The 18,090-nt window shown below is 37.9% G+C and overlaps 1 pseudogene; it reads right to left on the bottom strand.

The window, feature by feature from the left end:
* Nucleotides 1-8,636: 8,636 nt before the first annotated feature.
* Nucleotides 8,637-18,090, bottom strand: part of LOC125366933 — a 31,536-nt pseudogene continuing 22,082 nt past the window's right edge.

The following is an 18,090-nucleotide window of genomic DNA, read 5'->3' on the forward strand; positions in this document are numbered from 1 at the left end:
GAGACAGACAGTGTCCAGTATGTATAGTCATATATCTTTGTACAGGTGCACATGTGTCTTTTTATTAACCGGGAGATACACTGTTATCCATCTTTCCCTGTAGCTACTTGTGAATCCCCAGGGACAATGTGTAAACCCTTCTCTGAGGCTCTTCATCTGAGGCCTTGCATCCAGGAGAAAAATATTATTTGGAAAATGTGTTTGCCATTCTCCTTCTTCATCGCAGGTGCTGTGATTTCTCTCACATCACAGATAGTGAGGCCCCGGGGATGAAGTTATTTTTGATATCTATGTTTTCACATCTGTGTCCAGAAACTTTTTGCATGAAAGCCATTTGGGATGAGCAACTGAATTGCAGCAGAGGCTGCATGGAAATGGCCAGAATATAATCTACGTCAAAGTTCCTAGTACATTGTACACACAGGGTCGGTTCACACACCCAATGTCCATTACAGCCACTAGATATTACTGGTGGATTCAAGCAGGTTTCAATAAGAATTCCATGTGCAAAGCCCGCCACAAAAGCACCCATTTACTAATGCCCAAGTAAGCAGCAAAGCCGCCAAAACCAGCAATTTCGCTTCAAAAATTCAAGGTCCATGCCCAAATTGAGTTGCCCATTTCCATTCTGCACTTTTATCTTCTAACAGGTCATGTGTATTGAACTTTCAAACATAGATCAATTATTCCCCTGATATACCTGTCTGAAAACATGTAGTGATGGATGAAATTCCTCTTTATCATAAGGCTTAATCCATATTGAAACCAAGTCTATGTTTTCTGCTTGTTAAAATATATTAGAACCAAATTCCATGCAGACTTTAGTGACCCTGGAGAAGACAGCTTGCGCAGGGCAGTGAACACACTCTGCATGCCTGCAGTGTTAGGTGTGTATTATGGTACACTTGTCTATTGACATGGAGTGGCTATCACAAAATACTTATCACAGTCTGCAGGAAGGACTTGGCAGTATAAGAAATTTAAAAATGAAGGAGAAAAAAAAACGCTTTCTAATGAGGTTGATAGTGGTCTATTATACCTGACTATTCATTACAATATACAGTATTTTATCACTGAATTTATAGATTCTTGGTAGCATATATATATAGAGAGAGGTCTTCTTGAGATATGAACATGTATGCATGCAACGAGCCTAAGCCTCAATGTAATAGTTGTGAATGATATCACAAATATATGTCTTGTGGAACAGACATACAGATTTGCCTAATGTGTCCATGCAACTAAATTCCCATGATTTGTGTGTAAGTGCACTTTTGTTCATTCTTGGCAGCGTTTGTTATTAGTCTTGTTGATGATAGATACTGTCACTGGAGTGAGATAAAATTCAATGTCATTTGGTTTTGCATTTTTTTTCTGCCAAAGATGTTTAGTATATCTTTGTATGCTTTTTTGAAATCTTTGTATACTTTTGTGAGCCATGTATACTTCTGTTTTTTTTCTATTTCCAGGAGTTTATTTTGATAAATATTGTTTTGTAAGATCAGTTGCACATAGGCATTGCACCTAGCTTTTTTTTTTTTAATCAAAACTATTTATTTCCAACTTTCTTCAAAGTCAGAGTGAAATTGCAGCCCCTATCAGCTTCACAAAATGATCATTCCCTCTTCAGTGAGGGAGATAAACAATCACTATTGGTAGAAGTCATGGCAAAAATTATTACTGGCCTTGGCTTAACAAAATTTAAGAAGCATTTCTTTTCATTTTGGAAAGCATGATGCTTTTCAAAGATATTTGTAGGTGTTTGGTCCATGGCCTAAGGATAGATGTTACATGGATTTTATTTTTTGTTTTATTTACTTATATTTTTGTACTGGACTAGGGCTTGAATTCAGGGACGGGGCACAAACCCGGAGGTTTATTTATTTATTTATTTATTTATTAAATTTTGTTGACAAGGTGTTGTGCAAAAGGGGTACAGTTACATAATAGGGCAGTGTGTACATTTCTTGTGATATCTTACACCCCCGTTTTTCTTTCCCTTACATAGATCAGGTAGATATATACATAAAATACACAGTGTACCAAAAACATATACAGAATCCACGTGGCATACGCCAAAAGAAATTCACCTAGAACTTTAAATATAACGTCAACAATAGAGTTTGCTTATCATTGTCTTATATGATCATACATACATAGCTTTTGAGCTATTGTGATCCACAGAGAGGTCTATTTTAGACCTTTTTATGTTTAGTAGTGGTTTGGTTTTAGTTACATAATGTAATGTCACTGACACAAACCTGTGGGAAATACCATTTGACAAGAAGTAATTTGTTTCACAGACCTGGTCTCTACTGTCTCCCCCTCCCCCTACCTTAACAGTCATATATCAAGGAGACCATGCCCCTTTGTTTGCTGTGTTCTACGCTTGTCTTGCTCAACATTATTTGTTCAAGTTCTTACCATATCCCTGTGAATACCAATATTTCATCATTTCTAATCGCTATGTAGTATTCCATTGTGTATAGGTACCACATTTTTTGGATCCATTCATCTGTAGAGGGGCACCTAGTTTGTTTCCCTATTTTGGCTATTGTGAATTGTGCAGCGATAAACATGGATGTGCAGATATCTTTTTGATATCCTGAGACCTGTTGTTCAGGATCGATACCTAGGAGTGAGTGGTATGGCTGGGTCTTTTTGAGGAACCTCCATACTGTTCTCCAAAGTGGTTGTACTGATTTGCACTTCTACCAACAATGGAGAAGGGTTCCTCATTCCCCGCATCCCCTCCAGCATTTGTTGATGCCAGAGTTCAGAGTATAGGACATTCTAACTGGAGTAAGGTGGTATCTCAGGGTTGTTTTTATTTGCATTTCCTTTACTGCAAGGGATGTTGAACATTTCCTCATATGTTTCTTTGCCATTTTTATCTCTTCTCCTGTGAAGGCTCTCTTTAGCACCTTTGCCCATTTCCTAATTGGTTTACTGGGCTTGGAGGGGGTTAGTTTTTGAGTTCTCTATAGATGACAGATATTAGGCCTAGTCTGTTGCTGTGCTGGTAAAGATCCTTTCCCATATGGTTGGCTGTCTTTCTGGTTTGGTGGCTATGTCTTTAGCTGTGCAGAAACTTTTTATTTTGTAGTAGTCCCATTTGTTGAGACTCTCCCCTATCTGTTGTTCCCCTGTTGTTCTTCCTGTGCCTATAAGTTCTAGCATCTTTTCTCCTCTGTCCTTCAGTAGTTTCAAGGATTCAGGTCTGATGTTGAGGTCCTTGATCCGTTTTGAGTTGATCTTCATGCATGGTGATAGGCTAGGGTCTACTTTGCGTTTTCTACATATGGCTGCCCAGTTATCACAGCACCAGTAGTTGAAAAGGCTATGTTTTTAACATTGTATGTTTTTAGTTCCTTTGTCGAATATCAAATGACTGTAAGAGTACGGCTTTATTTCTGGGTCTTCTATTCTATTCCATTGGTTTTCAAATCTGTTTTTATACCAATATCAGGCTGTTTTTGTTATGATGGCTCTATAATAGAGCATGAATTCTGGTATTGTGATACTTCCTGCATTGCTTTTTTTGCCTAGAATTGCTTTGGCTATTCTAGGTCTTTTGCTGTTCCATATGAATTTATGGATTGCTTTCTCTATTTCAGTGAAGAATGTAGCTGGGATCTTGATGGGGATTGCATTGAATTTGTATAACAATTTGGGAAATATGGCCATTTTCACTATATTGATTCTGCCTACCCATGAGCATGGGAGGTCTTTCCATCTCCTTGTGTCTTCTTTGATTTCCCTTTGTTAGGTTGATCCTTAAGTAATTTATTCTTTTTTAGCTATTTAGCCAAATTTATTCCTTAGGAGTTTATGTTTCTGTGCTTCCAGCATATTCTGGTTACTAATCCCTTACCATGTGTTTAATATGCAAAATCTGTAGGCCATATATTCAGTCTAATGACTCTTTACTTCATGTGCCAAAGGTTTTAGTTTGATATAATCCCCTTTGCCAATTCTTGCCTTTATTTGCTGCCTATAGAAAATTTTTCATTGTTGTTGTCATTTGTGCTGTAGTGCTTTACCTTAAGCTTGTACTCTTTAATATTTGGGGGCTCGAAAATCAAGGTAAAAAACAAACCCCAAGGTCATTCGCAGTTTAACGTTTCCTAGGAACATTATTTAGGAGAAGACGGCCACAAGTATGATCACAGAGAAAGAAACTCTGAGAAGGGAGCCATTCAATTAGCACATGAACTGGCCATGTGGGTCCCTGTGTGGGGCCTTTGCAGCCAGAGGGAACCTGGCTGGCTTATAAACCAGAAGAGCCTCTGTAGCCAGCCTCACTCACAGGACTGTGAGAAAATTCAGTTCATGAATAGACCAAGAAAATGTGGCATATGAACACAATGGGAGTCTACACTTACATCACAAAGAAAGATATTGTACCATTTGGGAGGAAATGGGAAGACTTGGGAAAAAAATTATCAAGCAACATAAGCCAGACCCAAGTAAATCCAAGGTTTCATGGCTTCCCTCATTTGTTGTAATGACAATTATGCCTGCAATTTTACAAATAAACACACTCAATAGTAAAAGTCAAAAGAATACACTTCCACAACATAAACAATACAGGATTCTAGGTAAGAGACTCACAATGGCTCAATTGCTATGTGCATGAGAGAAAGAAGACTTATTCAGGAAGGCAGTACCAGATTCTATATTGAAAGATAAGCCTTAACCTAGATACACACATAGCAAGGATGCTGAGATAAGGAGAGACTCTAGCCACACAGGATTATCTGACAAGGAGCTGGTTGTCCTTACACATTGCAGAATATAAGTGTGCAATGGCATTGCTCCAGCCACTGAGCATAGCACTCACATGCACGCACACATACACACACACACACACACAAACTAGGCTAAGCCTCTCTCTATCTCTCTCTCAGTATGTATGTATATACAGATATTAGTTGTGACAAAACTATATATGTATACATAGAGAATATATGTATGTGCATCTATATCTATATCTACATACATATATATGGCTCATATATATATATATATATATATATATATATATATATATATATATATGGCTCATGAAATTAGACAGCCATGTGGTTCAGGCAGAAAATAGTTTATTTGGGAAGGCCAAATTTCAGAGTTCTACTCCAGAGTAGGGTCTAGCATGTAGCAGCCTGACTACTCATGGAGAGACATGCCACAGGGGAAGGAAAGAAGTATGGCTCAAGTGAAGGAGGGAGGGACCTCAGAGGAGGTGGAAGTGGCCTCAGAGCCTGGAGGACCTCCACTGCCCTGCAGGCGGGCAGTAACCGTTTACCTTGGTTACAGGTACTGGGTGGAAGACCAGGTGCAGTCCTGAATGGAGAGGGAACAAATGGGATGGAGGTCTATATCTACTTATACATGGAGAGAAAAAGAAAAGAAGGGCTAATACTCCTGGGTGGACCAAAGTGTGTGTGTGTGTGTGTGTGTGTGTGTGTGTGTGTGTGTATGTGTGTATAGATACAGAATATGAAGGGGACATACACACACACACACACACACACACACACACACACAGAGCACCAAATAGAAATAATTCTGTCCTCTGATAATTTTCTATGAGCCCAGTGTGCCTTGGGCCTCTCTACCTTTCAAACTTAATTCAGCTTTTGGCCTACTGAAGCTTTTGGCCTACAAGTTGTTGTTGGTTTTCTTGGGTTATATTCTCACAAGTATTTCCTTGATTTTTTTTTCTAGAGACAGGGAGAATGAGGGCAAAACCACCCAATTATCTTCCCTTGAAATTGTACTAACATTCTGAGGCACCATATTCTGAGGCACTTCTTTTTCTAAGCTAAAGAGGAGTCACTGCTTTCCGTCCTCATTGGGTCAACTTTGAGATGTTTGAACTCGTTTTCATTTTCATCTGTGATAACTTGTTACCATTTTCCTTTGTGATCTCTTTGGTATTATTCTCTTTACTTGGTGAGAGGCTCTGCATAGTGTATTCTAATGGGAGATTCAGCTATTTCCAAATACAAGGTTGAGAGGAATAGTCTGGCTATTCCACCCTTTATATAGTTCACCATAATGGTTTGTGATTTATCCTCAAAACAATTTTTTTTTTTTTTTTTGGCCAGTCCTGGGCCTTGGACTCAGGGCCTGAGCACTGTCCCTGGCTTCTTCCCGCTCAAGGCTAGCACTCTGCCACTTGAGCCACAGCGCCGCTTCTGGCCGTTTTCTGTATATGTGGTGCTGGGGAATCGAACCTAGGGCTTCGTGTATCCGAGGCAGGCACTCTTGCCACTAGGCTATATCCCCAGCCCCTCAAAACAATTTTTAAAAGCATCTGAGTAGAATTTTACTATGTGATGTGGGGCAATATATTGGGACTTGAAAGAGGTCCTTCCTAAGAAGCAAGTGTAAATCAGGGGGTGTGATTTAAGAGACCCATAAAATGAGAAGTTTGAGGTGACATAGTAGCAAAATAGTCATGAAACATCAAGACTTTAATTACAGCATGGAATTAGATTTTGTACATTTACATTTAACTAATTACATTTTTAATTTTAAACAGAGTATGTGAGATTTGCGATAGTATCTCAAGTCTCCAGTAGAACTATATTCACAAAAAAATTTCATCAAAATCTCTGCATTACCTTAAGTTATTCCACTTCTTCAACATAAAAGCTATTTAAGTTGAAATAATTAAACCTAAAGTTTCCCCCAAAATATGAATAAAATCTAGATCAAACTCCTTTCTCTCTGAGACATTAATTGCTTAGAAAATAAAAATAAAACAAAAATGTTCTATCCATTGATTAAAAAAATATTGTATTTACACAAATGTGGAAAGGCTTAGCTCAAACTCATATAATGCTGGAGGCTCACTAAAATGAGACTTAAATTTTAAGAAAATAAAAGCTGTGCTATGGAAAATGCAGACTTTGGACAGCTCTCTGTCACCTAGCCAAAGAAGAGTGTGATATTCTACTGGAACTAAATTAAAAGGTGTGGCTGATTTATCATATCTAGTAGCATGTTGATAAAGCACAACAACTTCTGGTGAACAGATAAAAACGGGAAGAAATAGCCAGGCCACCACCCAGTGGCTCACGCCTATAATCCTATCTTCTCAGTAGCCTGAGATCTGAGGATTTCAGTTCAAATCCAGAATAAGCAGAATAGTCTGTGAGACTCTTATCTCCAGTTAATCACCAAGAAGTCTGAAGTGAATGTGTGGCCCATGTAGTAGAGTACTAGCCATGAGAAAATTTAAAAAAAAAACAAAACTCAGGGACAGTAAACAGGCCTTGAATTCAAGCTGCAAGATTGGCACTAAAAAAATAAAAAAGAAAAAGAAATTAAAGGAAGAGCCTATGTACTTTGTGACTAGGCATTCACAAAGAGTGAGACCGATGGAAGATTTTCTTAGGAGAGAAACATAAAGGCACAATAGCTATGTGCATCTCATGACATAAAATGCTGTTTATTGAAATGAATTCAAGTAAATGGAAACAAACTTTTGGGGTTTTTTGGTTGCTGTTTTTGTCTTCTTTCCCTTGGGTCTTGTTTATTCATTTATTGTCTCGAGGAGTGTAAGTGTGGGCACAGACATGGAGGGACCAAGGGTAAAGAAACTAAGTGGGAGAGCATGCTGGAAACTATGTTGAAAAGGAAGGATAAAAATTGTGGGTGGGGATGGGAGAGAAAAAGTGGCACAGAGAAAAAAGAAATGTACTGGGCTGGGAATATGCCAGTGGCAAAGTGCTCACCTTATAAACATGAAGCTCTGGGATGTATTCCTCAGCACCATATATATAGAAAAAGCTGGAAGTTGCACAGTGGCTTTAGTGGTAGAGTGCTAGACTTGACCAAAAAGAAACCAGGGACAGTGCTCAGGCCCTGAGTTTAAGCCCCATGAATGGCAAAAAAAGAAAAAAAAAGAAATGTACTCTTTCTATGACTTTTGTAATTGCAAATAACAATTAAACAATGCAAAGAAAGGAATAACATCTTCCTAGTAAAAGCAAAATTGATAAACATTTACTGTGAATGATCTGCCTTCTGTGTGTACCCAAAGTAACAATACATTGTGTCTCATTTCTCTCTTTCTCTTTGTTTCTGACATCTCTATCTCTGTCTGTCACTGTCTCTTCCTCCTCTCCCTCCCCTTCATTAATCTCTCCTATCTCTTTTTTTCTCTATGTTCTTCTTTTCTCCTTTTCCCTCCTCACTTTATTCACAGTAAACCTACTCTCCACAATCATTACGCAGGTCTTTATCCTGTGAAATGAATGGCCACCTCATCCCCCTCAGATTTCTTGAGGCTATCTTGGTAATATGATGTTGCTCTCCTTCTGGGTTCCCTAACACCCTGCTGGGATGAATGTACCACGAGAAGAGAATTTACCACTGTTATGTGTCACTATGTGTACACGTAGCTCTTCACCTAGGATTTAGTCCAAAATGCACTAAGAAGAGGGAATAAAGATTAAATACATATTAAGTAGAAGGAATGAAAAACTCACAAGAAAAACTGAAAGCAATAGTCCCTATTCATTGGAGTAAAACATCCATAATATAAACAAATATAGGACTGGAAATTTACCGTAGATTTAGTTCAGAAATTCTATATAGTAATCAAATATATAAGTTTAGTCTTACTGATGCTTATTTCTGCTTCCATGTCTTTTATCCAAGTAGCCATGCAGAACATTCCTATCTGGCCTTACCAAGATGATGTAGCACTTGGGGACAAAGATGCAGCCCAGGATCCCTGCACTGGAGAACAATATGGAGAAGAATTGCACAGCCACCATGACCTTGCCCTTGGCACTGTGGTAGACAGGCAGGAAGGTGAGCCACACACTGCAGAATACCAGCATACTGAAGGTCAGGAACTTGGCTTCATTGAAGGTGTCAGGCAGGTTCCTGGCCAGGAAAGCCATAGTGAAGCTGGCCAGGGCCAGGGAGCCCAGGTTTCCCAAGACACAGTATAAGGCAGCAAGGGAGCCCTCGTTACACAGGATGATGATGTGTCCATGTTCAGAGTTTGCATCTGTGTCAATGAAGGGAGGAGAGGTTCCCAGCTAGAGTCCACAGACCGTCACCTGGATCAGGGTGAAGATGGGAATGATGAAGTTAGGAGCCCCTTACACCAGGAGCCACTTCATCCTTCTCACCAGAGAAGTGACCTTGAATGCCAGAACCACAGTTGCAGTTTTGGCCAAAACAGCAGAAACAGGACAGTGAATGCGACTCCAAATGTGGTTTGCTGTAGAATGCAAGTGACTGTGTTGGGACGACCAATAAAGAGCAAGGAACAGAGGAAACAGAAGATGAGGGAGAGGAGCAGAATGTAGCTGAGAGCCTGGTTATTCACTTTGACAATGGGGGTGTTGTGATATTTCACAAAGACCCCAAGAACAGCTACTGTGAGTGTAGATAAACCAAGAGCCATGCAGGCCAAGGCCATCCCCAAGGGCTCCCCATAAGCCAAGAAGTTTACAGCTCTTGGGAGGCACTGGTTTCTCTGTGTTTTGGCATACTGGTGATCGAGGCACTTCACACACCGCTCCATGTCTGGTGAAGAAGTCAAATAATCATTACTTACTTTCCAGTGCTTAAAATGAAATCCTTACATAGAGCTGATTCTAACATGTCAAAACATATTAGCATAATATTACCGGATATGTTCAGTATTGTTTTATGCCTTCATCATATTCTGACACAATTTCCAAATTCTCACTACTTTAATCAAAGTGACTATGACACAGACTATTTCTTATCCTTTCTAACATGCCACCAAAATTTTTCTATACCTCTTCATGCTGTCATCATTATACTCACCCCAAATTGTTCACCATAAAGCTTACATTTCCCTGTATGTCTCTGTGCAATATAAGTAGGAGTTCTGTAGCCCTTCCTTGCCATTGTTACTTTTGTTTCTCCAACTTACCTGTGAGGTGTTGGCAACAGAAAATCAAATTGCTCTTTGAAGATCTAAAGTCATATTGTGCACAATCCCCTTGTGCCTGTTCTTACACAAAACTTAACCCAGAGGACTTGATCTGTTGCAAGAACATTTCTCAGCACTAGGAAATAAAGATATCAAAGATCACTGTGTTCTTTGTATGCTCAAGTTCATTTTTAAAAACATAAAACCTTATCTTTACAAAGGCTTTGTACTTAATATGACAAATATGAAACAAACATCAGTGATTATTTAAATAAAAATGCATGTAACAAAGTGGAAATAATTAATCCTTTATGTAATTCAGAGCCCATGATCTTTTGTTCAAGGAGCAGTATCTCCCATGGTCACAAGTAAATTACTATCTGAAGGCAGAAAAAAATATGATGCTTCAATCTCAAAACAGAAATATTACATTCTATGGATTTGGGGACACTAGGAGAGAGTATGAATTTCTCCCCGAGTCATGAACTTACCTGTCCCATTAGCCATCTCATTCTCTGAGCAAGGGGCACAATCAAAGCAACAAGCAGCCTTTCCCTCCAGAGGGGATTTCCCGAATCCAGGACCACAACTCTCACCGCAGAAAGAATGTGGAGGCTGAGGAAAATCAGACACGTGTCAGTCACTACCTTTAAATGTTGGAGATTCATAGTGAGAAAGTAAGTCCTAGAGGCCAATGCTATGAAGTTTTCTTTAATTCATGTCATTAATAATTACCTCCTACTCAGTTGTTACTGGGAGGAGTAGAAAGAATCCTCTTTGAAGCTTTAAAATGATGCTGGAAGGCAATACACAAGTCTCCCTTTTTTTAAGGTTAGTTGAACCCCAAGCCTATCATATCTTCTTACTTTTCCAGTGGCCATACTGTAAGAATTGTCTTGTGGCTCAGTCTCCTTCATTGATTCATCACACCAAGGATGCCTAATTAGAAGGCAACTAGCCATTGAATGGAACTTCCACAGTGGAGCAAAATAAACCTTTAAACCATGTAAAGTGATACCACCAATACCTTGTCACCTCACAGAAACCAGCTAAAAGATGTATTTTATATTGTATGATGACATCCTCAATAAGTATGGTCCTAGAAATTGAACTCAGAGTCTGAGGACTACCCTTGAGATTTTTTTTCCTTCAAGATTAGCATCTACCACTTGAGCAAAATTTCCTCTTGAGCTTCTTGGTAGTTAATGGAGATAAGTGTCTTCTGGACTTTTCTACCCTTTTGAGCTTTAAACTGGCCAGTAATCTTAGATGAGAGGCAGTCAGCTGCCCAAGTCGACAGGATTACAAGTATGAGCCACCAGAGCCTAGCCCTGTTCAATTATTTTGTTCCTTTCCTATCCAACAGTAAATCAATACAATTTCTTAAGTTGTAAATTCTTAAATGTATAACACTTGGTTGTTAGTAAGTACACAGGGTATGAATTTGTGTGTGTGTGTGTGTGTGTGTGTGTGTGTGCATGTGTGTTTGTGTGTTTTCATGTCTTAGTATTGAACTGAGAGCCTAGGCTGTGTATCTGAGCTTGGTGCTTAAGGGAACACTCTAATGCTCCACTTCCATGTTTATTGATTGTTAATTGGAGATGCCTCTTACATGCTTTCCTACTAGGACTGATTTGAGTATATGATGATATTCATATCTCAGCCAGCTAAGTAGCTAGTATTACAGGAGTAAATTGGTGGCACCCAATAAGATACTAATTTTAAGGGTAATGTTTGATTACTTATATGTCCTTAAAGTCATTACAAAGAAATCCAACATTCCTCTGTCAATTCTATGGCCCACTCTACCAAATCTTTAGATAAAGATCGTTGATAGCCAGAATGGGTATATGGAGAAAATTTTCCTACTTTCACTTTTAGATCAAGACCTTCTGGAAAATTCCAAATGTTCACAATGTCATACTTTGCCTCCAATTTCCTTTTCTCTTGAAAAATCACTCGATCTCCAGCATGATTGTGAAATTGGATGTTTTTCAGAAAAGGATGCAGCTAAAAGAGATACAACATATTGTGGTGAAGTACATACAAGGGTTAAAATGGAAAAGCTAAACTAAGTGAAGCTCCTGATTGGCTTATATTTCTGATCCAGAATTCAAGAATAGGAGAGACACTTAATGAAGTATCCCAAAAGGAAAGATATGGAGGAATAAAGATGTTTCTAAACCCTGGTCACTCAGCCAAGCACTAGAAGGCCTCTTTTTAACATAATCAGTTATAAATAAGAGAATTTTCATCCCACTAGCTAGATTTCCACATTTACTAATATGATTGTCTCTAGTTTAAGCTTGATACATTTTAATATGTAAAGTAGAACAAAACTTAATCACTTATGAGACATACATATAATTCCCATGCAGGAGGTCCTCATTTGAAATTATTTAAGAAATACAGAGGGAAATGGCAATTTTACACTTTTCAAAATATTAGTTATTGCCACGTTGAAGTTGTTTGTAAATAAGAGAAGTTTTAGAAAAGTGGAGTACATTTTGTCCTTGTTCATGGCCAGCTTTTCCTGAAGAAGACATGTACAGAGATCTCACATATAATTAAAGAAGTATAGTCTGGGGGTTTTGGGGAAAATACATGAAATGTTTAATTTCATACAGTAAGAAAGCCCTCTATGTACTGATGTTCTTCTTGGTGTGTGCCATCTAAAACAGAAGGATTTACCTCTATAGGGGAAGACACCATCCCTTTTCTTTTTCCCATTGTCTGTACTTCTGTTTGGTGAAGAAGCATCTCATGGAGCAACTGGGCCACAGCATACACAGCCTTGTATATATTGTAACTGTCTCCAGACACAGTCATGTCAAAAATGTGCCCTGGCAACCAATCCAAGGAGGCTTTGTGAGGACAGTTCTCCCATGTTACACAGTCAGACTCAGAATCTGAGCAATTAAAAAAGAGAAACCACAGCCTCGCAAGGAAAAAGTCTTCTGGGTATGTGGAAGGGTTCACTGCCTTGACAAAATCTGTGAATCCGGAAACATCTGGGTGATAGTGTGAAAAAGCGAGAGGGACATGGAATGAACCTCGCAGGAAATATCTCCTCCTCATGGGTAACTCCCACTGTGAGTTCAGGATACAAACTTACCTTTTATTAAACACTGATCAATACAAACTAATAAATGTAATGTGTATTTCTTATCACCGTATATGATGAGGACATTTCCTGAAGATTTGTTAATCTGGTTATACAGTGCCATGATTTCAAATGATAGGCCATAACTTAAGATTGCGACCTCAAAGGCTATACAAACCCTGTTCTTGTCCATCTCTTCTTTCAGTTTAGGAAGAATCCACAAGCCATTCTCATCTTCTAAGGTTATCAGTCCCACCCAGTTCCATCTGAAGTGAAGCAGTAAGGAGACCATGGCAGTGGCCATCGATGTGTCCTTTGGAGCCATCTGATAGAGAGCAGGGAACTTGATATGGTCACTCAGGCCATGATTAAAAGACCCAGAGGTGAGATAAAGGGAATGAAAATTGGATTCTCCATGAATGAGAAGATACCACCCATCATAATTCCAGTCATTATGTATATTGTATAAGCATGTGAAACTGGTGGAAACTAGATTTCTCTTTTCATTTTTGAAAGAAATAATCTTTTAAAAATTAATGTACAATGTATCAATAAGTTTGTACATTGCCCCTTGATCTCTGTCACCGTTTACATCAACTGCTGTCATCTTTATCAACCTCTCTTATTCCCTGAGCTTACTAGTTCTATTCTCCCATATGTACGTTGAATACCATGTTGTATTTGCCCAGCCATCCACAGATTTATTCCTCTGACTCTTACCACATCCCCTTAACATCTCTCCCTCTGTTCAGAGAAGATATGCTTCTGTTTTCTGATGTTCATTTTTTATACTGTCTGTTTTGCAGAGAGGGTACACCAAGGAATTCTATCCAATTTGTAACATAATTCAGTCAGATTGATTACGTATATTTACAAGTGGATATGTATATGTTCCATATATGTTTTGAATGGCTCAGGTTCCTATTTTCTACCCAACATTACCTAGAAGAGAAAATTTACCTCGTTTCTTTTCCTGAACCTGACTTACTTCATTGAATAGATCTTATTTTGAGTGTGTGTGTTCAGGGTAGGGGTAGTAGAACAGGGCCATGAACTTGGGGCATCATGCACCTCAGGGCTCTTTCTCTCAATGCTATCATTCTACTACTTGAACTACACAAAACTGTATGCTATTTTTCGGTTAATTAGAAATACCTCTCCTGAGTCACTGGGATTACAGGTGTGTGCCACCTGCATCCAGCTCAACATATTTTCTTATTTTAAAGTCATTTTCCTGACTTTTAAAATAAATATAAAGCTGAAAACTCCGGAAGTGTCAGGCTATCTGCTTTCAATTTTCCATGTCCTTTTCAAAACCCGTGGTACTATAGATACCTCATTACCTATGAATACTTACTTTTTGATATGGCAAAAGTTGATAGATTCATTAATCCAGCATCTTTCTACCATTGTCTTCTAACAGCTGATGTGATTCCAAATTAGACCTTTTTAATATCCTCAACCACTCCATTCTCACCTGTGGAAACCTGTAAATGTTTAGCAGTGTCCCGATCTGGGAAGATATTGCTCCTGACGGTCCTATAAGCACTGCTATAGCCTTTATCTCTCTCATACAGTTATAGTTTGGGATCTTGTACTTCCCAAAGAGGCAAATGAAGGGATTTTTAAATGCTGTCCAAACTCCATATTGAACATTAGAGACATCAAATCCCAGAGTCAAGTTACGTAAAAGGTCAGAGTTTTTGTTGATCTCTTCAACAGCAAAAGCCAAGGCCAAAACAAACTGGTAGTTCTTGAAGGTAAACCTGCATAACAAGCATAGAAATTCAGGAGGAATATTTCCAACTTACGAGTTTGATGGATTCAATCCTTGCTCCTCTGCCAATAAATATGTTAAAACATTATCATTAATTGGGATGGAATATGAATCTAGTGTCTTGTGCTTGTATATAGGATGATGTAAGGTCATGAAGGGAGACTGTCGAGAATCACATTCAGAAACTTACTTAAGCCGAGAGAGAAAGAGACAGACAGAAAGACAGAGACAGACAGAAAGACAGAGACAGAGAGAAAGACAGAGAGATTGTTCGATCTCCACTACCACGTACATGGAATGCAGCAAAATTTTCCAGTAAACATGGAGTAGGTTTTCATGAGACACCAAATTTCTGTTGCATTCACCTTGGGTAACTATCTCTACCTGTGTGAAAAATCTTGTTTTTCAGGACACCAGTTCATGTTGTGTGGTTACATTGTAGGTCAAACCAACAAATCTTCAATTGAATAACATCATTCTGATGCCAAGTGTCATTCAATGAAGATTCTATACCAAGCTGTGCTCACAGACCCAACAACATGAACAGCTTTTCCCGTACTGTCAAACAGAAAAATAGCTAAAATGTCTTATTTATGCAATGAGAAAGGCAGTCATCCAATTCCAAGTCATTCATTATTGAGAGAGTAACCTCCAAAATGAGGGATGAGGAAAGAATTGTGAGGAAGTTTTATATAGAAATCCAATTTTTCCTAGGCCAGCATGGGAACTTGCACTAATCCTACCCTCTAACCAATATAATTAGATTAAGATACTGAAAAAGAATAAAGAAGATCAAAGTACATTTCTTTTTTGGCATGTCTATGTGTGCAATGGTTTTGAGTTCCATTTCTAAAAACATTAGTATAATGTAATCACACCACATTGTTCAAAGAAGTAAATAATGGAGGCAACAAGGGAACACAAATGATAGCAAAATAGAAGGAATCCATCAAAATACAAGAAAAGTAGCAATTAAAGGAAGCTTAATTCTTACAGAAAATAACCAAGTTATAGGGCAGGCAGTGAAAGACCTAGAAATAGTTGTAAAAATGATTTAAAACACTGTGATAAATATGTTTATGAGAGAAAGAAAACATACACAATAAAATTCATGAGCATGATGAGAATAACTAAAGAGTATTAGAAGAATTCATGGCATTTACAAAGAGAAACTTAAATGAATACCACAAGATGGATAGGGGTCCAATAAAAATTTAGTCTCCCAGCAAAAGATATGAGGAAGACAAAGATAAATTGAAGAAGTAAAGGAGTCTTTATAAGATTAAAAAGAAAACTTCAGTAAAATGATAGAAGCCATAAAAAATGACCAATTAGAAGGGGAACAAAAAAAAAAAAAAAACAAAGTATGGACAGTCTGATTCTAATTTTTTCCTTTTACTATTTTTAAATTTTTATTCTAAAAGTGATGTAAACAGAGATTACACTTACATAAATCAGGAAATGAGTACATTTCTTTTTGAAGGATGCTACCTTCCCCTCATTTTCTCTCAGTTTGCACTCCAGACCCATTCCCTGAGAACTTATATATTTCAGTTTCAAAGCAGTGTCTAGTGAGTATCACTGATGCAATTGTTTGTCATTTGTACAACAATTTCTGTGGTTCCCCTTACCCTCAGAAAAACATACAAGATAGAAATCAAATACAATAACAAAGGAGAAGACAAACAATCAACAAGAAGCGAAATAACAAAAAAAAATTCTTTTTTCCATTTCTTGGTGGTTCTTTTTAATAAACATCAGCTCATTATCATATGTATATAGCTATTGAGCCTATGTTGTCCTCTTCTGTGAGAATATTCTTCTTTAGTTTCAGTGTGTAAATGTTTAGAGTCCTGTATAATTTGTATGCAAGGTTTTGCCATCTACTATCTGGTATGTTTATGTGTGTGTATGTGTGTGTGTGTGTGTGTGTGCAATGAATGAAATAGGCAGCCAAATGAGTGGCTGGAAGTACTGCTACCTATTCATCTGACAAAGGATTAATACCATAGTATAAAAAATTCTGAAATTTAAATACCAGTAGGGAAAAGTCCAGTTATGGACCATGCACATGAGTAGAAATTTTAAAAATTAAAAGTTGCAACTAGAAAATAAATATAGAACAAAAAGTTAAACCATTTAAAAAGAACAATAAATATGAAAGCTACAATGAGTTGCCCATCAAGACAGACAAAAATTGAAATTTCACGAGAAATGAAAAATGGGTGTGGGTAGGCAATGAGGAAATGGAAAACATCAGGCTGAAATTTTAGGGCCAGGAAAGTTTAAGTTGAATTGGAAGCTGGCAGTATGTGAAGAAGAAATATGCATTTTTAAATGATGATATCAAGCAAATAAAAACTCAGGAGTGAGGTCTGAATTGGATATGCATGCTAGAAACATGGCATTTAAATGCTGCTCCCTTGTGGTAGCCATTAAGAAGCAGTAACTTCATATATATCAATTTCATAATGAATTACATACCTGCAGATTCCAGTTTGAAAAGAAAAATAAACTTTTAAAGGAAAAATCTTGGCTCTGGGTGCCTTAAAGAGTGTCATTGAGATAGAATGAGTTTGCATTTTCTTTGCTTATTTCTGTCTTGGTAAATGTCTTCTCATAATGCTATGGGAACTAGGGGCTTCACAATTCAGTAATTACTTTTCCAGTATATTCACATGTGTATAGTATAGACTCCTATTTGTCATTCATGAATATTTGTACCTGGATCTACATCTGTATATATCAAATCATATAGTTATCCATGCAGATGACATGGATCCAAGACATAGCTTCTGAAATTTGCTGATTTTTTTTATTAGAACAACCAAACGTGGGAAGTAAACTTATTTCAAATGTTCTGTGTTCTTGTATAGAAGTATCACAGGGGATCCCCATGTCATTATTTTTTTTTACACATTCTAAACAAAATATTTTTAAATTCCCCCAATATTGCAGTGTTGGTTTTGGTATATAGAAATTAAGAGATGGGAGAGATCTCAGAAAATTAAAACTAAATCAATGAGCAACCAGTGAAGCTTGCTCATGCCTGAATTTTTAGCATATTAGGAGGGGCAGACCTGTGGATCCTGAATAAAAGGCAACTAGGGCAGAAAAGTCCATGACACACTTAAACAACAAAAAGCCAGAAGTCGTGTTGTGGCTCCAATCTTGAGCACCCGCCTTGACAGAAAAGACCATTCAAGAGTGCCAAGTAAGCTAAACAGGGATGGCTCATACCTGGAATCCTAGCTACTTCAGGAAGCTGAAAATGAT

Source organism: Perognathus longimembris, chromosome 18 (genome assembly GCF_023159225.1).
Source record: "Perognathus longimembris pacificus isolate PPM17 chromosome 18, ASM2315922v1, whole genome shotgun sequence".
Lineage (NCBI taxonomy): Eukaryota > Metazoa > Chordata > Mammalia > Rodentia > Heteromyidae > Perognathus > Perognathus longimembris.